Source organism: Bos indicus, chromosome 17 (genome assembly GCF_029378745.1).
Source record: "Bos indicus isolate NIAB-ARS_2022 breed Sahiwal x Tharparkar chromosome 17, NIAB-ARS_B.indTharparkar_mat_pri_1.0, whole genome shotgun sequence".
Taxonomy (NCBI): domain Eukaryota; kingdom Metazoa; phylum Chordata; class Mammalia; order Artiodactyla; family Bovidae; genus Bos; species Bos indicus.
In genome coordinates this window covers 11,217,228-11,227,706 of record NC_091776.1, presented here as the reverse complement: position 1 = coordinate 11,227,706, position 10,479 = coordinate 11,217,228, and positions in this window count along the sequence as shown.

Genomic DNA, 10,479 nt, shown 5'->3' with positions numbered 1-10,479 from the left:
AGCTCTTGTTGTCGTTTAGTCGCTAAGTCATGTCTGAATTTTTTGCGACCCCATGGACAATAGCCTGCCAGGCTCCTCTGTCCATGGGATTTCCCAGGCAAGAATACTGGAGTGGTTTGCTATTTCCTTCTCCAGGGGATCTTCCTGACCCAGGGATCAAACCCACATCTCCTGCATTGGCAGGCAGATTCTTTACCACTGACCACCTGGGAAGCCCTTTTAGCTTTTATTGTTGTTGGATAATATTCCACTGTATGAATATGCCATAATTTTGTATTGATTCATGGGTTTATGGATATTTGGTAAGTTTCTATTTTTTACTTTGTAATAAAACTGTTGTGATCCTTTGAGTACAAGTCCTTGTCTGGACTTTTTTTTTTAATCTTGGGAAAACACTTAGGAATAGCATTACTGAATTATATAGTAAACATATGGTTCACTTTCTGGGTGTCAAGCTATTTTTCAAGTAGCTGTAGAATTTCACATTCCCAACAGCAACATCCAGGAGTTCCTATTGCTCCAAGTTCTTGGCAATATTTGGTACTTGTTGCCATTCTTTCTACTATAGTCTTTTTAATGTAAGTGTAATCTGCATTTCCCTAATGACTAACAATATTACATCTTTTCTTGCATGTTTGTCATTATTTCTGTATTTTCATATATTCTTTGGTCAAAAGTTCAATGCAAAGGTTTTTGCTGCTTTTTAATTGGGTTACTTTGTTGTCTTATTAAGTTATAAAAGTTCTTTATATATTCTTTATACATAAAAACAAGTCTTTTACCAGATATATGTTTTGTGAATGTATTCTCTCAGTCTGTGGTTTGTTTTTTTATCTTAACAGTGGTTTTCAAAGAGAAAATGTTTTTAATTTTGATGAACTCAATTTTTTTTTCCCTTTTATGATCTGTGCTTTTGTATCCTTGAAATGAGACACAAAAATTAGTTAGAAATCTTTGTCTCATTCAGGGTCACAAAAATTTTTGTGTTTTCTTCTAGAAATTTTATAAATTTACCCTTGCATTTAAGACTGTGATCCATTTCAGTTTAATCTTATATGTATGGAGTAAGGCAATAATTAAGGTTCTTTTTTTCTTTCTCTTAAGATTATCCAATTGCTCCAGCTTTTCTTTCTTTATTTGACTGTCCATGGTCCTTTTATGGAAATTCAATTAACCATCTATATATGAGTCTGTTTCTCAACTCTTTTATTCTATTCCATTGATTTGTATGTTTAGTCTTACTAATACTCTTGTTAGCTTTATAATAAGTTTTCAAATAAAATAATGTAAGTCATCTGAATTTGTTGGTTTTAATTTTTTTTGTCTGAATAGTTTTGGCTATTGGTTCTTTGGTTTCTAGGCACTTCTAGAATTAGCCTGTCAGTTTTAAATAAAAATTCTGGGATTTTTATCCGAATTGCCTTGAATCTCCTAACCAGTTTTAGGATAATTGACATTTCAGTAATATTGAGTCTTCTGACCCATGGAAAAGACATACTTCTCATTTACTTAGGTATTCCTTGATCTCATAATATATTGCCGTTTTCAGTGTTCTGGTCTTGTGCATATTTTGTTAAAATTTCCCTATGTATTTCACATTTTTAATGCTATTTTGTATGAGCTTGTTTTATTAATTGCAACTTTTAATTGCTTCTTACTAGTATATAAAAATACAATTAATTTTTGAATGCTGCAGTATTGCTTAACTTATTTACTAATACTGGCATTTTTTGTTTGTTTCTACATGGACATTATATTGTTTATAAATAAAAACCACTTTCCTTAAACATTTCCAAACTAGAAAGGCAGATATCTTTGCCTTGTTCCTGATATTATGGGAAAAGCACTCAGTCTCCTACCATTTGGTAAGATGTTAGCTGCGCGCTTTAGTACATGTTGATCAGTTTAAAGAAGTTTTTGTCTCCTTTACTGAGAATTTTTACTAAAAATCGGTGGTTTTGTGGTGTTGTTGTTGTTTAGTTGCTAAGTCGTGTCTGACTCTTTGTGACCTAATGGACCCCAGAGGAGCCCCCAGGCTCCTCTGTCCATGGGATTTCCCAGGCAAGAATACTAGACTGGGTTGCCATTTCCTCCTCCAGGGCATCTTCCTGGCTGAGGGATCGCCTGCTTGGCAAGCGGATTCTTTACCACTAAGCTATCTGGGAAGCCCCTACAAATGGGTAATATATTTTATCAAATGTTTTACCTTTACTTAAACTATATACTATGAATTATAGTAATTTATTTTAGTATGTTAGGGTAATGTCACATTCCTAAGTTAAATTCCTTTTGTTATGATGTATTATCCCTCTTACGTATTACTGGATTTGATCAATTAAAATTTTAAGAGTTTTTGCCGGGTTTTGGTACTAGTATAATGCTGGTTGCATAGAGTGAGTTGAGCGGTTTTCCTTCTTCAATGATCTAGAATAGTTTAGGTCAAACTACTATTTTATCTGGGCTTCCCAGGCACACTAGTGATAAAGAAGTGAAGGGAAGTCGCTCAGTCGTGTCTGACTCTTTGCAACCCCGTGGACTGTATAACCCACGAGGCTCCTCCACCCATGGGATTCTCCAGGCAAGAATACTGGAGTGGGTTGCCATTGCCTTCTCCAGGGGATATTCCTGATCCAGGGATTGAACAGTCTCCCACATTGCCTGCAAAGTCTCCCACATTGCAGGCAGACACTTTAACCTCTGAGCCACCAGGGGAGCCCAATGATAAAGAACCTACCTGCCAATACAGGAAACAAGAGACATGGGTTTGATCCCTGGGTTGGGAAGATCCCCTGGAGGAGGGAATGGCAACCCACTACAGTATTCTTTTTTTTTTTTTCCCAAGGCTTATTATATTTATCATCACTTACACTCTTCCATAATAAAAAATCACTAGGTTTTGATTTTGATTATCATCTCTTCTAGAAACAGCATATGCTGTGAGGCAAATGGTGATGTCTTCTTTTTTCTTCATTAAGGCACAGATTATGTGCTATTCAAAAATTTCAGAGGCATCACGTCTTCATCATTCCCCACTGTATTCTTGGACAGTCCTGGCATTGATAATAAGGAGAGCCAAGAGGGAGATAAAGTTTCTACATTTGGAGTTAATGTTTTAATGTTAATAATTTAGTAATCACTGTAACGGTACACATGTACACTATAAATGACATTTCTGTGATTGGAACTTCTGTGAAATTAACATGTTTATATTCGTATGGTTTTGGTTCTCATTAGAAAGAATACAATGATAAACAGTAGCAGGTACTTGAAATTAACTTAAAACCAGTCTCTCAAACTTGAAAGGTCTTGAGGCTTGAAATGTAGTGACCAGATGAAATACATCATCATCTGGAAGTTAATTATATTCTGAGGGACTGGGGGGAATGTCAGTGACTGCTAATGGGTGCCACTCTTTGTTCTTTTTTTTGTTTTTTTAAATTTTATTTTATTTTTAAACTTTACATAATTGTATTAGTTTTGCCAAATATCAAAAGGAATCTGCCATAGGTATACATGTGTTCCCCATCCTGAACCCTCCTCCCTCCTCCCTCCCCATACCATCCCTCTGGGTCGTCCCAGTGCACTAGCCCCAAGCATCCAGTATCGTGCATCCTTGCCTGGAGAATCCCATGAACAGAGGAGCCTGGTGGGCTACAGTCCATGGGGTGGCAAAGAGTCTGAAGTGAACTAGCACACACAAATTTATCATTTTCTTTTCTTATTACTACTTTTTATATCTCAGATTTTCTTTATAGGTTCATATTATTTTCCTTCTTTTTGAAGTAAATATTTTACAAATTCCACTTAAAGTGCTCAGAAGAAAACTTCTCCAGGGTGCCAGCACCTTATTTATCCACTTACTAGCACCTGTAGCTATACAATCTGTTTTTTTGTTGATATAGATGACCTTTTTTTGTCCCTAGCTAAGGCCAGAACTTCCTCTTGTACACTGTACTTCATCCCCTTTTTCTATTCAAGGGTGTGACTTGAGCTTTTTTTCTCCCACTACACTATATTTTTGGGTTCATTCCGATCAGCATACAAGTATGCAATTATTATTATTTTTTTTTAATCCCCAGGTTTCCCCTTTCTACCTATAATCCCCTACTGGGACTTTTATAACTACCTGTATAACTATTCTATTCTATCTCCATTACTTGGGCAAGCCTCGAACTCCTTATGCCTCTGTTTTCTCATGTATGAAATGGGTATAATAATAGTGCATATATCATATGTTATTTATACTATTTATATTCCTTAATCCCACAAAGTACTTCTCCCCTCTACTGTCTCACCTCTCCCCCTGTCAGAGAGAGAGAGAAAAATTCTCACCACGGTCTTCTTCTTTTTTTTTTTTTTTTGAAAATATGTACCATGAGGTACTTTAGTTATTTTCAGTATTCTTCCCACTAGCATAATATCTAAGACAGAACTATGTCATACCATATTCTTTTTTTTTTTTTCTGAAAAATTTCACAATTTAATGTTAATAGTTTACAATGAAGAAATTAAGAAAAGAGAATAGTTTCTAATGTTTATCCAAGTATTGACTGTTCGTAGTGCTCTTTACTCCTTCCTGTATTTCCCAGTTTTGTTTTGATATTATCATCATTCATAAAGGACTTTATCATTTTTTATAGCTCGTGCATGCTTCCTTAGCTTTCTTTTCTCTGAAGGTGTTTTCACCCCCATTTCAAAAGATACTTTCAATGAATATCTATTACAGAATTGACAGCTTTAATTTTTCAGCACTTTATTTTTTTTTTTTTTTTGATAAATTTAATGCCTTTTATTGCCATACCTCATTTTACTGTGCTTTGCTTTAGTGAGCTTTATAGATACATGTTTTGTTTTTTTTTTTTCCTTGTTAATTTTCTGTTTAGTTGATCTATCCATAAGTGTGAGTGGGGTATTAAAGTCTCCCACTATTATTGTGTTATTGTTAATTTCTCCTTTCATACTTGTTAGGATTTGTCTTACATACTGCGGTGCTCCCATGTTGGGTGGATATATATTTATAATTGTTATATCTTCTTCTTGGATTGATCCTTTGATCATTATGTAGTGACCTTCTTTGTCTCTTTTCACAGCCTTTGTTTTAAAGTCTAATTTATCTGATACGAGTATTGTGACTCCTGCTTTCTTTTGGTCCCAATTTGCATGGAAAATCTTTTTCCAGCCCTTCACTTTCAGTCTGTATGTGTCCCCTGTTTTGAGGTGGGTCTCTTGTAGACAACATATGTAGGGGTCTTCTTTTTGTATCCATTCAGCCAGTCTTTGTCTTTTGGTTGGGGCATTCAACCCATTTACGTTTAAGGTAATTACTAATAAGTATGATCCCATTGCCATTTACTTTATTGTTTTGGGTTCGAGTTTATACACCGTTTTTGTGTTTCCTGTCTAGAGAATATCCTTTAGTATTTGTTGGAGAGCTGGTTTGGTGGTGCAGAATTCTCTCAGCTTTTGCTTGTCTGAAAAGCTTTTGATTTCTCCTTCATACTTGAATGAGATCCTTGCTGGGTACAATAATCTGGGCTGTAGGTTATTTTCTTTCATCATTTTAAGTATGTCTTGCCATTCCCTCCTGGCTTGAAGAGTTTCTATTGAAAGATCAGCTGTTATCCTTATGGGAATTCCCTTGTGTGTTATTTGTTGTTTTTCCCTTGCTGCTTTTAATATTTGTTCTTTGTGTTTGATCTTTGTTAATTTGATTAATATGTGTCTTGGGGTGTTTCTCCTTGGGTTTATCCTGTTTGGGACTCTCTGGGTTTCTTGGACTTGGGTGATTATTTCCTTCCCCATTTTAGGGAAGTTTTCAACTATTATCTCCTCAAGTATTTTCTCATGGTCTTTCTTTTTGTCTTCTTCTTCTGGAACCCCTATGATTTGAATGTTGTAGCATTTAATATTGTCCTGGAGGTCTCTGAGATTGTCCTCATTTCTTTTAATTCGTTTTTCTTTTATCCTCTCTGATTCATTTATTTCTACCATTCTATCTTCTAATTCACTAATCCTATCTTCTGCCTCTGTTATTCTACTATTTGTTGGCTCCAGGGTGCCAGCACCTTATTTATCCACTTACTAGCACCTGTAGCTATACAATCTGTTTTTTTGTTGATATAGATGACCTTTTTTTGTCCCTAGCTAAGGCCAGAACTTCCTCTTGTACACTGTACTTCATCCCCTTTTTCTATTCAAGGGTGTGACTTGAGCTTTTTTTCTCCCACTACACTATATTTTTGGGTTCATTCTGATCAGCATACAAGTATGCAATTATTTATATTGTTCTTAAAACAAATGTCTCTTGACCCCACATCCAAATTTTGTATGATTAGGGTTCAACCAGAGAAGTAGATGCAATAGGCTATACACACACACACACACACACACCCATGGATTTACATGAGAGGCAGAATTGGTTTATACAGCTGCAGGGGCTGGCTGAACTGTCTCTGTGAAAATGTCTCTGTCAAATGCTGGAGCCTGAAGAGTGTGGGCAGGCACTCGAGAAGGGAAGGTGGTGAGCACACTGGACCTCCGCAAGGACACACTGAAAGTTGTATCCATTCTTGTCGCCTCTGACCCTGATGACGAAGGTCTCCTTCAGGAGCCACAACTCTTTTTCACGGAGGTGAACACACACACACCTGATCCCAAGAGTGAGAGAAAATGAAGGAAGACTGAATGGTGAAAAGAGAGTAACTGAAGGCCCAGCTGTGGCTTCACACCAAGGAAATGAACCAGCAGGACACAGTGACCGTTGGAGCTCCAGAGTATGGGAAGAGTTGACAATGTTTCTTCCCCTCTGCTGTCTAGAGTCTTTACAATTTAGGAAGGTTAGGAGACATTCTTTATTTTCTCCCCCTTTTCCATCCCCAAACTGGAGGAACCAACCTAGGAGAGAGATAGAGGAGAGAGATAGAGAGTGGAGACCCCGGCCATGTTTTTACTACCATGTTAGAACTTATAAATCCCACTTAAATGGGATTTAAATGGGATTTAAATTCCACTTAAATGGAAGTAGGAAAGAAGAGTTTGGGACATGATTGAAAGCAAAGATAAGATGAGAAGGACAAATCTTAAATACACGAATGGTTCTTAAATACCTGAATAGTTCTGAAAGTACCTGAAAACTGATGGGATCCTGCCACAGTGTTGAGGAGAGGTTATCTTTGATAGCAGTGGGTGATGAGGAATTTCAGGCAGTCATGATAAAGGCATGAAGACCTAGCAAAAGGTTATGAAGATCAGTCAAAGGATGAGACAGGTCTAATTATTCTTATAAGTGTTCATTGGAAGTATGACTCCAGCTAGAATAAAAAAGGAAGAAATATGTAAATATTGTTGGACACAGTGGTGCAAAATAATTAAGAGACAGTCACAGTGTTAGAACCAGGAGTCAGCAAACCTACCTTCTTTCTCAGGTTCCATGATTTCCATGGGCAAGGTATTAAACTTTACTGAACCTCAGTCTCTTTCTGTAAGGAGTACAGAATATTCATTTTAAGGGCTTTGGCTGGGCTCAAGCAAAATGACTTATGGGAAAGCATTTTGAAAACTTCAAAATGTCAGATGATATTATTAAGCAAACCCCTGAGATTAACTTGATTCTTGAAAGTATCTTCTTGATTTCAAGCTGGCTAGTTAAAATGGTTAGGGAAACAGGGAAGAGAATAAAGTAAGATAGGAGAACCGCGTGTGCCCATCATTTTGACCGGTGTGAAGAGACAGGCAGGAAGGAAAGAGGCCCTAATCTGATTGTCTGAGAGAGTGAATGCACACCTTTCATCTTCTGGCAGGTGGATCGCATATCCTCCATCCAGCATAGTCTCATTTACGAGCGGTTTTGCAGGTAAGGGTGTTGCAGCTTCTCACTCATGAAAATATTTCCAAAGCCACTAATAAAAAGGTAACTCATCATGTGCTATGAGAGATGACAAGCACACCTTGGGATGAATGACGGGTAGAGAATTGTCATTTCTCTTCTTAAAATTGGGCTATCCCGGGCTCCTGCGGCTTGGCACCTGTGGCTTGTTAGCAATTACACATGGAAGCCAGCCCATGCAGATGCCCCTGTAGAGCAAGCAGTTGTCTGCTGTTGGCTTCAGTCTCTCTTTACATGGTTTCAAGGCTCTCTGTTAACGTGTATGAGAAGAAGCTTTAAAATCACTTTTCTTTCTCTTTTCCATTGTCTCCCATTTCGTTCTTAAGTGTGATTTGATGAGCTTTTCATCCAGGATATAAGGAGAAATGAGAACAGCAGTCCCTCTGAGTGTGCTGATTTGGCTTACACTTGGACTAGCTTTGGAACAAATGTTTTGATACTGATTCAGGGACAGCGGAGCCTGGTGGGCTGCCGTCTATGGGGTCGCACAGAGCCGGGCATGACTGAAGTGACCTAGCAGCAGCAGCAGCAGCAGCATATGAAAACTGGTAGCTGTATCTCAAAAATGTTTCAAAGCTGTTTGAGCTAAGTGCCTTGTTTCTTGATAATATTGGCAGAAACCAACACAATATTGTACAGCAATTATCCTTCAAGTAAAAATAAATAAATTCAATTATAAAAAAAGGTAATGTTAAAAATACAAAAATTATTTTTTGCTTAAAAGTTACCAGGCACTGTTTCAGGTACTTATATGAAGTACCTCATTTAGTCTTCACTATAATAAAGCCATAATTATCACCATTATTCACATGAGGAAACCAAGGCACAAAAATGTTAAGTAATTTTGTTGTTTTGTATATTTAATATACATATATTTTATAAAATGCAGTTAGTTATATAAACTGCCAAATTATTCTCCCTAAATCACAACCCTAATTCTGTAATTCCCTAGCCCAGAAATCTTTAATACATATGCTTTGTCTATTAAATGAAGTGTAAATACCCTATGTACCCCAATACCTTATGTAAATACCTAAGTGTAATACCCTGACATATCAGAGCTCTCAAATTTTGATCCTACATCCCTTCTCCTCCTGTTTTCCAACGATTTCCTATCACAATGTTCCTCATCCAGGCACAGTTTTACCCCCTTGGGGGGTATTCACCAACATCTGCAGATGTTTGGGGCTCTCACAACATAAGAGATGTTACTGGCATCTCATAGGTGGAAGTCAGTGGCCCTGCTAAGCACTCTGAAATGCCAAGGGCCATCACTTCCCACAACAATGAACTATCTGGTCCAAACCACTGTTAGTACCAAGGCTGGAAAAACCTAACCTACCTCATTCTCTGGCCAAACCGGACAACTTGTGGTTTCTTAAATACTCTCTATGTGTTTCACCTTTGTACTTTCTTTAAATTATTCCTTCATGAAATGATCACAAAGTACCTACTGTGTGCCAGGCCCTACTATGTATGAGGCCTGATCCCTGATGTCACGCTGACTAGTACCTGGCTTCCCATCCTTGTCTTCCTCCAATATAAAGACCTGCCTACTCTACATGGGGCTTCACTGGTGGCTCAGCTGGTAAAGAATCCTCCTGTCAGTGCAGGAGACAAAAGAGATGTGGGTTCGATCCTTGGGTCAAGAAGATCCCCTGGAGTAGAAAATGGTAACCCATTCCAGTATTCTTGCCTGGAAAATTCCAGGCAAGGAGCCTTGTGAGCTACAGTGCATGGGGTCACAAAGAGTCAGACATGACTGAGCATACCACAGGAATATCAGGAATCAAGTGACTCAAACACACAACAAAGTTAGAAAACCATCATGCTAGAGATGTTCATTTCATAGACAGCCTACCTCTACATCCCAGCCATGCTGAAATCCTCCAACACCCTTTCACTGCCATGGACCCAGATCAGTGAGTATCTATGGTAAGGATTTTTGTCCCAAGAAGATAGGTGGATTATCAAAATTAGATTATGGTAAGTAATAAAGAACCCTTGTTGTCTAGAAGGGGTGCTGAGTGGGTCCCCATGGAAAACCATCAGGGCCTGGTGACTTAGTCAATCCTCTTGGATCATTAGAATCTACAGTTTTGCTTCTCCTTTTTTGCCTTAAATTTAGGTATCCCATCATATCCATTCAGCTCTGTAGAATTGTGACCTATGTCACACCAAAGAAAGGAGAGAAATTGCCCTGGGCCTGTGTTTTAGAAGGTCTTGACATGGATGTGTATGAACTAAAGCAGAGATGCCTGAGGTCAATTGGGAAGAGCAAGTAGAAAAGAGCCTTTTTATGGCTGAGTGATACTCCATTGTATATATGTGCCACATCTTCTTTATCCTTGCCTTTGTTGATGAACATTTAGGTAGCTTCCATGTCTTGGCTATTGTAAATAGTGCTGCAACTCCAGTGTTCTTGGGCTTCCCTGGTGGCTCAGCTGGCAAAGAATCCACTTGCAGTGCAGGAGACCTGGGTTCAATCCCTGGGTTGAGAAGACCCCCTGGAGAAGGGAAAGGCTACCCACTCCAGTATTCTGGCCTGGAGAATTCCACGGACTGTATCATCCATGGGGTTGCAGAGTCGAACA